This window comes from Equus przewalskii, chromosome 22 (genome assembly GCF_037783145.1).
Source record: "Equus przewalskii isolate Varuska chromosome 22, EquPr2, whole genome shotgun sequence".
Lineage (NCBI taxonomy): Eukaryota > Metazoa > Chordata > Mammalia > Perissodactyla > Equidae > Equus > Equus przewalskii.
The window spans coordinates 38,781,121-38,793,969 of NC_091852.1; the positions used below are offsets into that span (position 1 = coordinate 38,781,121).

General features: G+C 38.8%; 1 long non-coding RNA gene across 1 annotated transcript in view; it reads right to left on the reverse strand.

The window, feature by feature from the left end:
- LOC139078392 (uncharacterized) overlaps positions 1-7,599 on the reverse strand; it is a 37,775-nt gene extending 30,176 nt beyond the window's left edge. Inside the window, exon 1 of the long non-coding RNA XR_011531316.1 lies at positions 1-7,599. This exon is cut by the window's left edge and continues 26,258 nt beyond it. This is a non-coding gene — a long non-coding RNA (uncharacterized lncRNA).
- Positions 7,600-12,849: the final 5,250 nt, after the last annotated feature.

Here is a 12,849-nt window from a genome sequence, read left to right on the forward strand (position 1 = left end):
GGCCCTTGAAACTTCGCAGGCAGAGCTTTAAGATGGACCATGCTTGAGAGACTCTTCGGTAGCCCTGAAGGGTGCCCTCACTTTCCACATAGACAGCCCAGGTGACTTCTCCAAAGCCACAAGTCAACACTAGAGATTCAGCTCTGGAACACAGTCCTTTCCTCTAATGACTCTTGCCTCGGTTCCCATCCTAATTCCAGAACCAGCAAAGCACCATTTTCACCTTCCTTTCTCTGGTGGGTTTAGTTCCATGAACTCTTTTCTCAACTCATGCCTTCATCATGGCTGGCTGGCAGTTTTCCTTCAGTCCTCACCACTCCAATGGGCTTTCTACCCACACTAAAGGTCAGGTGTGATAATAAAGAGAAGGCAATTATCATCTATTTAACCATAACAACTAACTGAGGAAGACAGAATTATTCCCATTTCACAAAAGAGGAAGCCGAGGTTCTAGAAGGTTCAGTAACTTGTCCGAGGTTGCACTGTTAGTGGTAAGCTACCCACACTTGCAGTACACTTCAACACACAAACACGTATTAGAACTTTCATAGGCAAAGAAATGCTATCTTTTTATTCATTCCCTTATCCATTATTTCAAAAAAATATGCACTGAACACTTCTTATGTGTTAGGTGTCCCAAAGGTTTTAACTATATTCCAGTTCCAGTCCCATGGTTAAAAAAAAATGTCTATATGATTCATTTGGAATAATCTTCAGTGAAAATTTACAATCCATCTGAAATATCAGGCTTAGTACTGTAAAGACGCTACCTATTCCTTTTCATTACTACCTATATCGTCTAGGTCTTTCGCCACACTTGGACATGAAACGCTTTGAACTGGTTCTAAAAATGAAAGAAAAAAACGTGCTATAACTGAGGACATTCAAAAGGCTACACAAGTAACTCCCCAACATGAATGCTTTTACAAGCATTTCATGAATATTCTGCTTAATTACTGTGAAGTACAGGAAAGCAATCAAGAGCAGAGAGGTGGGAACGCGAAAGACTCAGGTTTGAATCCCGCAACCACACCATTTATTAGCTGCTTAACTCTAATCTCACAAGGCTGCAGTTTTCTTGTTTGTAAAACAGGAAAAATCATGGCGCCTCGACTGTAAAGTTGCTATGAAGCTTTCTGGAGGTAACACAGATAAAGCATGTGGAACAAAGCACAGCATGCTAGAAACGATCAATAGAGAGAACTATAATTGTCATTATTATTATTCTGGCAGTTAGAAGAGTTGGACACATTTTAATATTTGCTTTTGAAAAAAGATCCAGATGAAGCTGACACCCTTGTAGTTTTCGAAAACAGTTTTGTGTTAACTCTAGATAATAATTTGGACACATTCTGAAATAAAAGTAGACAATGAATTAAGCTGTTCCATTTATATTTTAATATTCCTAGTATCAATTATGTTTTTAAGTTAGCTAACAGAGCTATGTAACACATAGCTACTTGTCTATTATTCTGATATATGTAGTTGTCTTATCATTTCTATTTTAATAAATTTTTCAAAAATAATTCTATCAACACACGATTAGCATAATGAACTTCACCTTCAGAAGGAGGATTTACTTTTCAAACAAACCTGTTTTTTAAATTATTCTTAACTGATTTATAATTAGCTTTCCAATTTCATTGGTCTCTTTGCGACAATGTGTTAATTTAAAAAAAATATAGAACACTAGCTTTGACCAATTGCTAACTACATTTATTTTAAAAGGAAACTGAATTTTGTCAAATGTTTTGATCATCTTTATCATTACATATGATTTACTGTCATTTCTCTAGAATTTGAAAAACTACAGGTACTTAGAATATTATATTATAGATTTAGTTCTTCAAAAAAAAATTCCAGTTGGTTATCTTTTATTTTATATTTCTTTTCATTGCCTTTCCATATATTCTTCTTTTGTCTATAAAGATATTTCTAGTACTTCTGGTTGAAAAATCACAAATCACTGAAAGAAAGTATCTTTTGGCTAATTTGATTTCATATTTAATAGATTAAGATGTCTTTTTATATTTTTTCTCCTTTCTATGAAACTAGATATTTGTTTCCAGATGTTAAAAAGTTATAAGGGGCCGGCCCCGTGACCAACTGGTTGAAGTTCTGCATGCTCTGCTTCGGCGGCCAGGGGTTCGCGGGCTCGGATCCTGGGTGCAGACCTACTCCACTCGTCAGCCATGCTGTGGAGGGGTCCCACATGCAAAGGAGAGGAAGACCTGCATGGATGTTAGCTCAGGGCTAACCTTCCTCAATGCAAAAAGAGGAGGATTGGCAATGGATGTTAGCTCAGGGCTAACCTTCCTCAATGCAAAAAGAGGAGGAGTGGCAATGGATGTTAGCTCAGGGCAAATCTCCCTCACACACACACACACACACACACAAAACCTATGATAAATTTCAATTGTTCATTTATTAAAAGCAATTAGAATGCTACTTACCACACATAAGTTCAGGAGCTAACTTGTAATTTTTTTACTTCAAATTACAATTCAAGCTACTGTTTGTCATGACTAACATTTAACATGCATATAGATATTCATTTTAAAAAGAAATTAATGTTACTCTTTTAATTTTTTAAAAATTGTCCTAGTTTCTGGACCAAATTAAGGATGGGGGCTGGGTTGCCAAGGGAAGCAACCAAGGATAGAGGATTGGAACTTTCAGCTCCACCCCCTGATTTTCAGAGATGGGAGAGAGGCTGGAGGTTGACTCAATCACTAATGGCCAATGATTTAATCAATCATGCCCATGTAATGTAGCTTTAAAAACCCCAAAGGACAGGGTTCTGAGAGCTCCCAGGCTGGTGAACACGTGGAGATGTAGGGAGAATGACGTGCCTGGAGAGGACATGGAAGCTCGGTACCCTTTCCCCAAGCCTCGCCCTGTGCATCTCTTCCATGCGGCTATTCCTGAGTTACATCCTTTTATAAGAAGTCGATTATGTAGTTAAAAAAAAACACCGTACTCCCAATCCAAAAGCAAAAATAAATAATTAAGCAACCCCGAATCTTATCAGTATGAGGGTGGTGGCAATCACGCAGCAATGCAGCAGCGTTACAAAACTATTAAAATCAGGTTGTAAGCTGTACGTTGTTTTGTTTTTTAATTTAATATAGTTCCACTCTTACCCATAAAAAGGAAATCAGTTTTGAGTCATGGCACAGAACATGAAAAGGAAATGTCAAGTGACAATATTACCAGTTAGTTACTTGAAAACCCACTGGAGTTAAAAGCCAGTTAAATCCTAATTTAAAAGGCTCCATTCACTATATATAGATTTTTCCACAGAAAGCTCACACTTTTATTGCTTTAGTCTATTGTTCCTCATTTGAGACTTTTTTTTTATTAAGTTCATGAAGCTGAGATAATAGGTAAAAGGTCAGGTTTAAAGAAGAAAAAAATTACCAGAACCCCACAGGGTTATTCACTAATGACTTTATAACTTGAATTTCCACTTGAGTATGCACTGCAATTCAAAAATCTCAGGTTATTTTAGTAAAATCTTATCAGTTTGACTTTTGGGGGACCAATCCTTTGCTTGCGTCAACCTTTGGACTCCAAAATAGTTTTGCCTCAAATGTATAATACTGGTCTTGATTGATCATTATATGTCACGTTTAGACCAGTTAAAAAGCACACATAATGCAAGTTTCTGGAGCAGGCCTTTCTGAGGGGATTTCTTTATCTTATTTTATACATATTCAATGTATTAATGTGGCCAGAGTTCACGTGAAATCTGACAGAGATAACTTAAGACGTCAGTGGTCAGACAGCACTGGTTTTTAAGCATAGTTCTTTTCCTCTTCCGCTTCCCTTCTCAGAATCAGGAATACTTCTAGGCAAAGAACTGAGATTTACAACACAAGGAAGAAGATCCAACAGAGAATTAGCTCGTCAGGAGTGGAAAAACTTTTACAGGATCGATGCTATACCATCTTGATCACTTTAAAATTTACCATTTTATTGTACTTTTTCCCTCTTCCAAACTGTAGACACTGAAGTAAACGCACGCCCCCCCCCCCCCCCGACACGCACACACGAACCAGAGAACTACAAACTATAAGTAATTCAAAGTAAGGGAAAACCCAAATTCATTTCTGAGCCAGTCTCCTACATGCTACCCACCCTGGAGGACTTATAATCAAATCATATTCTGTCCCTTTTTTTTTTCATTTAGGTTGAAAGCAGTTTGAATAAGGCTACTGCCGATACACAAATGGCACTAATTTTCCCATTTGGGGTAAGTCTTTTAACTTCAGCTGTTATGCCCCTGGCAAGGAAGTGGAGCTGAATTGGACGAGACTAAAAGATTTCGTGGGTTTGATTTGCTGTGGATCCTGAAGTCGGCTTTGCAAATAAGAGACGACTACTCCCTTCTCTGCCACTGCTAACTCACTGGCATCAGTGGAAAAGGGCTGTGGGGAATTAGACTTCCAGAATTTCTCTTCTGGTTCTGAATTCATGTGGACACAGGCTTACAGGGCAGAACTATGATCAACCCACGTAGCTTGTTTCATTAATTTTCTCCTCACAGTCTTTCATCTCCCAGTACCGGATCCTTAGCAGAGGCAGCATAGATACAGAAATGGAAACTGGGCCACAAACTACTTAGCATAGCTGCCCCAAGGCCAATAAAAATTGCATTTTCCCCTTGCTAAAAGTGTAATTTGTAATTAATATAACCATTCTGACTTTACTCAAAGGATTGGTGCTATTTGTGATGTTAAAAAGTAGTCCCTCAAAAGGGGCATTTCTCTTAAAATGGAAATTACTTAATTAACTTTTCTAATACATTTAATTTATAAATTGGTCTCAAATGTTGGAAGCTGGTATTTAGACAACACAGAGTAGGTTATATATTTGATAAAGCCATGATTAAAGATTTTCAAATGAGATTTATTTTTTCTAGTGACTGCTTTATTTTAATATACTCAGTAACTACACACTGGCTAAAAAGTCAATGACACAATAAAGTAGAAAATGCTAGAGAGCCTGACTATGTGGATAAATTTTGATCCCAAACTCTTCTTTTTCACTCTTTCCTTGCTACAAATCAACACACCTATACACCATAATCATGCTTAGATTTTTTTTCCCCCTTCATTTCAATCCTCTTAAAAATTATTTTGATAATTTCCTGGGCTCCTCTCCTAAGATGTGGAGAAAAAAAAAATCTAAATATCCGTGAATAAAGTAAGCACATTAGGGCACTTATATTGTACCAATGAAATAATTATTCTCTTTCTTACTAACACTTACATTTTTAAAAAGAGGACAGTTAAAAAGTCCACGGTGAAAATACATTTTACACTACAGATCAAATTTCATTGCTTCTTATTTAAGACTGACCTACTCTAGGTTCAACAAGTTTTTTTTCCTAGTGTATAGAAACACGTTTTAACAGAAAATAAACTTTCTTGCTCCCATAAAATTTTTTGAAACACTTAGGATATTAGTACTAAGGAAACAGTCTGTTAAATACATCAAGAAACTGTTAAAACATAATTATTGATTCTTTCGTTAATTTACTTTACGATTTCAAAGAATTGGAAAAGAACTATCAAAAACATTATTCTCTAAAAATAATACCATCCTATGTATTCTAAAATATCTTCAAAAAGCCATTTTATCTTAAAGCTAGATTTCATCCCTAAAATGTTAATAATCAAGAGTTTAATCTATTGCTTTCTTACAGCCTAAATTTAAGAGACCCAAAAGTGTTTATCTGTTAAAACTACTAGATACACTAAATGAAGAAAAACTGTGGCAATTATACGAAAACGTAATGACATCTACGGTCATTAAATGTCAGTGCCAACAAACCTACCAATAAAGAATTGTTAAAGTAAATGATTTAAAGGATTTTGAATTGTGCGATATAGCTACCAACAAAATTTAACTATAACTTCAATTTTAAGGCAAACCCAGAAAAATATTTTTTAACTGAGAAAAAATCATATGCAGAAAAATTCTTCAATTTTATTCTGTTTAACACTGTCCACTTGAGGATTTGAGATTTACAAGTGTGCATTCTCCTTAAAATTCTAAAAGTACAATACATAAATTTATGCTACCATTTATCTTACTTCCTCAAGCATTTTTATAGCATCTAGAATAGCTACCTAGTTATTACATTGTACAAATATGATATCAACTTTTTTCCATTTTCATTTTAAAAACAATGCTCAAGAATAAAGCATTTTATACCTTCCTTCTTAATCATCTATTCACAATTTCAAAAAGAGCCAACAGTCTATGTTGTAAGTTAAGACTTTTGTCTTCGATATATACTTTTCAGAGCTATAAAATTTCACCCAGAGAATAACTCTGTACTTTTTAAAGGAGTTTCTTGACTTTTCCCCACATTTACCTGTCATGTAAGCAAGATCCACATGTAAAATAAAGTCCTGATACGGCATACATAAAAAATAAATATCCCAAGCTGATAATTCCATAAAGTCTGATAGTTCTATTAAGATAAACGTAAATTTTAAAAAATTTCATTTTGAGGCCTAAAATTTAACTTCAGATTTTTTTTACATCCTAGTGGCCCAACTTTCTTGAGGCTCTGTGACAAGTTACGAACAAAAAGCCGGGGTTATAGTTCTTATGCGTGGCTTTAAACCACTGTTATTTTTACATTTGTGCCTTAAAATCAAGATAAAGGCCTTCACTTCAGAATGAACGTCTGGAGACGATGAAAAATAACCAGGATTAGAGCTGAAAAATAAATTTAAAAGTCAGTCCCTCCCCTGACCAAACAGAAAATTCCACAACAAATAAACCTCAACTTGGCTGTCATTTTTAAATCAAATTGTTACCAATTCAAGCAAAATTTCTTTAAAACAAAGTAGCAAATAGAATACTGTTTAAATTTCTGTCCATAAGAGAAACATTTCAATGCAGAATAAACTCCAGACAAAAAACAGAATCATTTTCCTAATTTCACTTCAAAACTGCTGCGATTTCACCGAAGGAAGCCGAAAGGCCCGATTCCAGAAAGTAGAGGTCCCCGGGCGGCGAGGGGTGTCCGGCCACAGCCTCAGCTCCAACCCAAGTCTAGGTCTTGAGCTGTCATTCTTAGTCCTAATACCACCTGTGCAGGGACAAAAATGGTCCCGCCAGAAGCCGATTAAGGAGTCAGTAAGGCTTAAGTTTTCCTTAACTTCTCCCCTGCCAAAGCGGCGCTAAGTGAACGTTTCCGTCGTGTTATTCACGACTGCCATTGTCTCGCTGTAGGATAGGAAGCTCTTTTAAGTGAAGCACGGTTGGAAAAACCAGGCTTTTACAGAGCATCCTTTCCCCACCTGTATATGGCGAAAACAAACTCGAATCCTACTAGGTGGGGATTTAACATACACGCCTAACCTTTTCACTCTAAGAGGGGCAAGCAGAGGAAGTTGTAAAGTGACAGTAATTTTAAATAGCAAATGCGCTCTCATCCAACATCGCTGGCTGAAAGCGCTTGCCCCTAGCCCGCTCCCGGACACACACAGTTCGTTCTTCGCGATTTAGGGGAAGAGCGCGGATATATGACTTCGGAGATCGTGCCAGGGAAGCCACCTGCGATGTGGGCTCCAGGAGGAGGCGATTCTGCGCAGCCAGGGCCGCCGTGCCCGGGATGCGCCGGAGCCGGCCGCAGCATCCTCGCCCCAGGGCCCGCGGGCGCAGACGGCCGCGTGCCCAGGCCCCGAAGCCCCCTTCTCAACTCGGCGAAGGACGCGCCCCCGCCCCGCTTCCCGCGCGTTCCCCGCTTACCTGCGGGTCCGGTCGGAGGGCGGAGGCGCCGCCCGGCCTCGCCCGGGCGCCCAAGCAGGGGCCGCATCCCGCCCACCCCTGAACCCTGGCCGCGCTCCGGCCGCCGCCTCCCCGCTTGGGTCCGCGCGGGCGCCGCGGCCGGGGACGCGCGTCTTTCTCCTCCGGGCTCGGGACGTGGAACCTGCGCGCCCCGGGCCGCGCCCCAAGTTGTGAGAAGCTCCTCCGGGGAGGCCTTGCTGGCCCCCGGGCCCCGGCTCCCAGCAGGCGCGGGCGGGAGAGGACAGCCCGGCACCTCCGCCCCATCCACACCTGCCGCCGGGGCCGCCACGGCCCGGCTCCTCCCCGGCTCCGCCCCTCGCCCGGCCCTCGCTCCGGCCGCCGCCGCCGCGGCCGCGGGAAGGAGGGGGAGGGAAGAGGCGCCCCGGCCCGGGAGCGAGAGTTGCTGCGCTGTGCCTCCTCCCTCGGGCTGGGGCGGGATCCAGGTCTCTCCACTGCAGCGCCGCCCCGGAGCGCCGGGATTTGGTGGGGGAAGCGGCAGCCACCACTGTCCCCATGGGCACGCAGCCTTTTGCGGGTGGGAGCGTCTGGCAGAGAGTCAGAGCTAAGGAAGGGAGAGGGTGCCCACCTGCGTGAGCCGGAGCTCCCCGGTACATTCTCCAAAGGCAAACTTAGCAAACTGCACAGCGGAAGTGCCTCCTGGGTCGGACCCCTGCATTTGTAGGGGTCTTCTAAAAACGTGGCAGGTAGCCCGGGCCCCGTGATGTAACTGGCATTGGAGCAACCGGGGGGGTCCTTCCATCTGGAGTGGCCTCTCCCGTATCCGCAACCCTGTCGGTGCTTCGAGGCCTATCTCAGATGCCATCTGCACCATGACATTTTTCCAGGTGCCCACCCGCGCCCAGATTTGATTTCGCCCTCTTTTGGACAGCCAGTGCTTTCTGAACCTCTCTACCGGTCCTTCCTTTGGATAAGAGTACTTTGTGAAATGCAATAGGCCATCTTTGCACACGTTAGTTATCTTTACTGTACTGTGTGGATTCATATTCAGTAATATCGTATACAAGCAGAGAGATCTATGCTTTCCTAATCCTTTCCACCTGGGTTTAAATTCCCTGAAGGCAGAGGCTATAAGTTGTTCCTGTCTGGTAGTTTTCAAGTAAATACTGTGCGGTACATGGCAGGGTGATCGCACCAGATGACCTAGCTGGAAATTCTGGCTGTCCTACTTATCTATAACCTCTGAAAGCCCAGCATGGCGCCTTGCACCTGGATGTAGGAGGGGGGAACTTTGTTTCTGTGTGTGAATGCAATTAATTTTTGACAAAGGTCAGTGTAATTCCCGCAAAGAAAAATTCCGTTGACACGGGGGTGTGGAGGGGGCGGCGAGGCAAAGTTCATAGTGGTATTTTATTGATGGTGGAATATATCTCCATTTAAAAAATCATTTATTCAATCAAAATAAAAAATATTCGTCAGATGTTCCCTAATGAGTTGATGCTTCCTAAAGGCTCCCTTCCTTAGCCAGCTCAGGAAGATAAGTCATAGGCTGTTGATGTATTACATTTGCTTGAGCTCAAGGACAATATGAAAGATTCCAGTTTAAAATTTTCTGTATAAAATATAGTTGAATAAAATATGTTTATATACCATCTGTCATTTCCTACACTTAAGTGTATGTTTTGAGTTGAGAGGTCAGTAGTGTTTAATAGTTAATAGTATTAAGCAAAAAGCTAGGAATCAAAGAAGTTCATCTATACTTCAGCTTAAAACAGGTTGAATTCATGAACTCTGTTTTAAAGAACTGAGAAATCTCAAGCCATCTTGACCAAGACATGAAGAAGAAAAATTAACAAAGTTATTGCTACTAAAATATTCCTGATACTTTTGAAAAATGAGTCTTCAAAAATTATAGTCACAGTATAAAGGAAAAAGCAAATTTTTGCAAATAATGAAAAATGTGCCTTAAGATATAAAAACTGTGAACCTTAGAAAGAGCTAAGTGTTTTTAAATATATACATGGTTAGTGAAACCTGTTCATAGAAAACCAAAAGCATTCTTTGAAGTGAAAAAAAATACTACTGTAACTTGATCATGCAAAGCATAGTGTCATCAAACTCAAATAGCTATTTTAAACATCATACATAAAAAGAAAAAAAGATTTCATTTTAAGTGAGTTCCGCTAGGCAAGACTTTATCCAAAGTCCAATAGGAAAAGATATTGAATAAACAAACATAAGCATTTCATTTGTTGAACATATTTTTAAACTTTTATACAGAAGCCCAGAATAATGTTATAGAAAAGATCATACAATTACTTAACCAAAATTATATATCATAATATAATGAATAGAAAAGAGCCAAAGAAGGGATAATTCACCTCAAATAGTAAATATCAACCGAAACAAAAACCATTTTAAGCCTGTAAAAAGAGAATTATCTTTTAGACTTTGATTTGAGGCAGACAAGCTGGTTTGCCCCAAGACAAATACACATAATATCACAGTAAACCCAGAGTTAATAGGACACAGCCATAAATGGCCCACACTGCAAACCACATAAGGCATCTTCAACTTGAAATATCAAAAGGGCTGGCCCAGGGTTCTTGACATACAACTCTTTGTTCTCATTTTACTCCATAATAATGACAGCATTGTCTGAAATTTGAGAATTTCCTCCTCAATCTTTACCTGCAAGGGAAAGCTGAACTACTGTTTACTTTCTAGCTGTACCTAAAAATGAACCAGTAAGCCAAATTTTCTCCCAGCATCTAAATAATCTCTAAATATGTTACTTTCAAAGGTTAATTTATTGTTTCAGTTATTAATAATTTCTGTACCTTAAAATTGTTCTGTGTTACTTATCACGTCTTTACACATCCACGGAGAGTCAAGGGCTCTCAGAAGAGAATGAAATAGAATCTTTATTTCATTTAAAGTTTAAATATATATATATACACACACACATGCATATATTTCACACACATCCACTCCCTACCTCCCCACACAAATGAAGCACAGAACAAATGGGAGTAGAAGAACTGAAATGCTTTTTTCAAAAATAAATATTTACAATAATTATGAAACAAATCATTATTTTCTGTTCTGTTTTTAATTAATTTATTTAGAAAAATTTTCCCCCATAGGCAAATCCGAATCCTGGTGATTATTATTGGTATCATTTTTGAGCACTGAAGTGGTGCAAAAGGCATGGAGAAGAATTTCTTAGTTAGATGCCTCTCCATCATCCTTTAAAATTCTGATGAACTTTTATATGGAAGAACAGACAATTTCAGTTTAAGTGATTCACCTCTTTGATGACAGTGACAAATTCTTTTAATGTCTTCTTTTTAGTGAAAAAAAATTTTGCTAAAAAAGACAACAGAACAGATACCTATGCAAAATGTTAACATCTGTTAAAACTAGGTGGTGGGTTTATGAATATCTGACATTGTTTTGAAATGTTTCATAATTAAGAATAAAAATTCAAATAAATAAGAAAATATAGCAATGGTAAGTAAAACATTGAAGTAATTTAAAAATTATTTGTGATTCCTCACAACTTTTAACACTTTAATATCTTCCATTTGTAGACTTTTTTTTTGGTGGCCACAATCTCATGTCTGCTACTTTCTCAATAAGAGTTCTAACTATAGAGAGAGGCGGGAAGGAATCATTTTTTGGTGAACATAGGAAGGGGGAAATAAATATTTCTAAAGGAAACAATGTCGTGTTTTTCAAAGTAAATATTGTAGTTAAAACAGGAACAAGCTGAAAATGTTATATGACATTATATCTTTTGTTCCATGCTGAGTCTGAAATGTTATTTTGCATAGTAGTGTTATTTTCTCTAAACAATTAGCCAAAACACACATGTTATTCACCTAACTTCCATAAAGTAGGAATAGTGAAAGAAATATTTATATTACCGAAATAAACTGAATATGCTAAAATTAGCCATATCCTATTTTGTTCCTTATTTTTTTTTAATAAGAACATTTATAGAAAGCCATGGTTTTCATTCCCTTAAACATGGAATGACATATTCTTGGACTGTACAATTGCCATTAGATATGCATACATTTATTAAAAGCTAAATCAGTTTCCCTAATTTTTCAACTTTGCCGATTCAACCTCCATTTTAGGAACTGTTATGAAACTTTTCTTAATTAAAAATGTAATCAATAATACCGGCTGCCAAAGAAAATTCATGAGTTGCTAATATACAGAAAGTTAATCTCTGGCTCAGAAATAAATCTTTCTTTCTGATCAGTGCCCTTGTTCATCTTTGACTCATCTGTATTTTGAAAAATCAAAGGATGGCAGTGGTACCTACATGGGAGAGCAGTGGTTCTCAACTCCACCACACATGTGGGTGATACCTGTATATCTATGTGGGATTGGCATCAATGGCTATGTTGTAATAGTATAATTCTCAGTACTTGCTAACTCTGATGCCGTCTCTTCTCTCTTGAAAACAAGCTAACGTAATGTTTTTAGAGGGATAATCTTAAATTTGCTCTAATTTAAAGAGATAAATGATTCATATGCATTGCTGGTAATCTACCTCAGAACTTAGAGAAACACCACAATGTTGAGTACCACAGAACTAGATAGAGAACTATTTAATAGAAAACTCTCAGATCATTTTTAGTCTTATCCTAAGGGAAAAAATCAGTTTACTTTCTCTTACCGAACACCCTGGTGATATCTTCCTCGTTGTGTAGGTTTAGGCTTCAGCTGAGGGGTGAAATGGAGAATTCAAGGATACATGAGAGAAAGGTGGGAGGGGCTGCTGTCAAGTGCTTTGCAGTAGAAATACAGAACTGGATCCACTACTGGAGTCCTACTACTCAGCAAGTATGCTCCACAGACTGACAGCCTCAGCATCACTTGGGAATTTGTTAGAAATGAAACCTGGATCCCACCCCAGATCTACTGAATCAGAATCTGCATTTTAAGAAGATCCCCAGGTGATGTGTGTGCACGTTAACATTTGGAAAGCACTGGACTAGAGAAATGCCAGTTGGTATAAACATTTCCTGTCCTGTGGTTTGGGTTACCTGGCCTTGTTGGAGA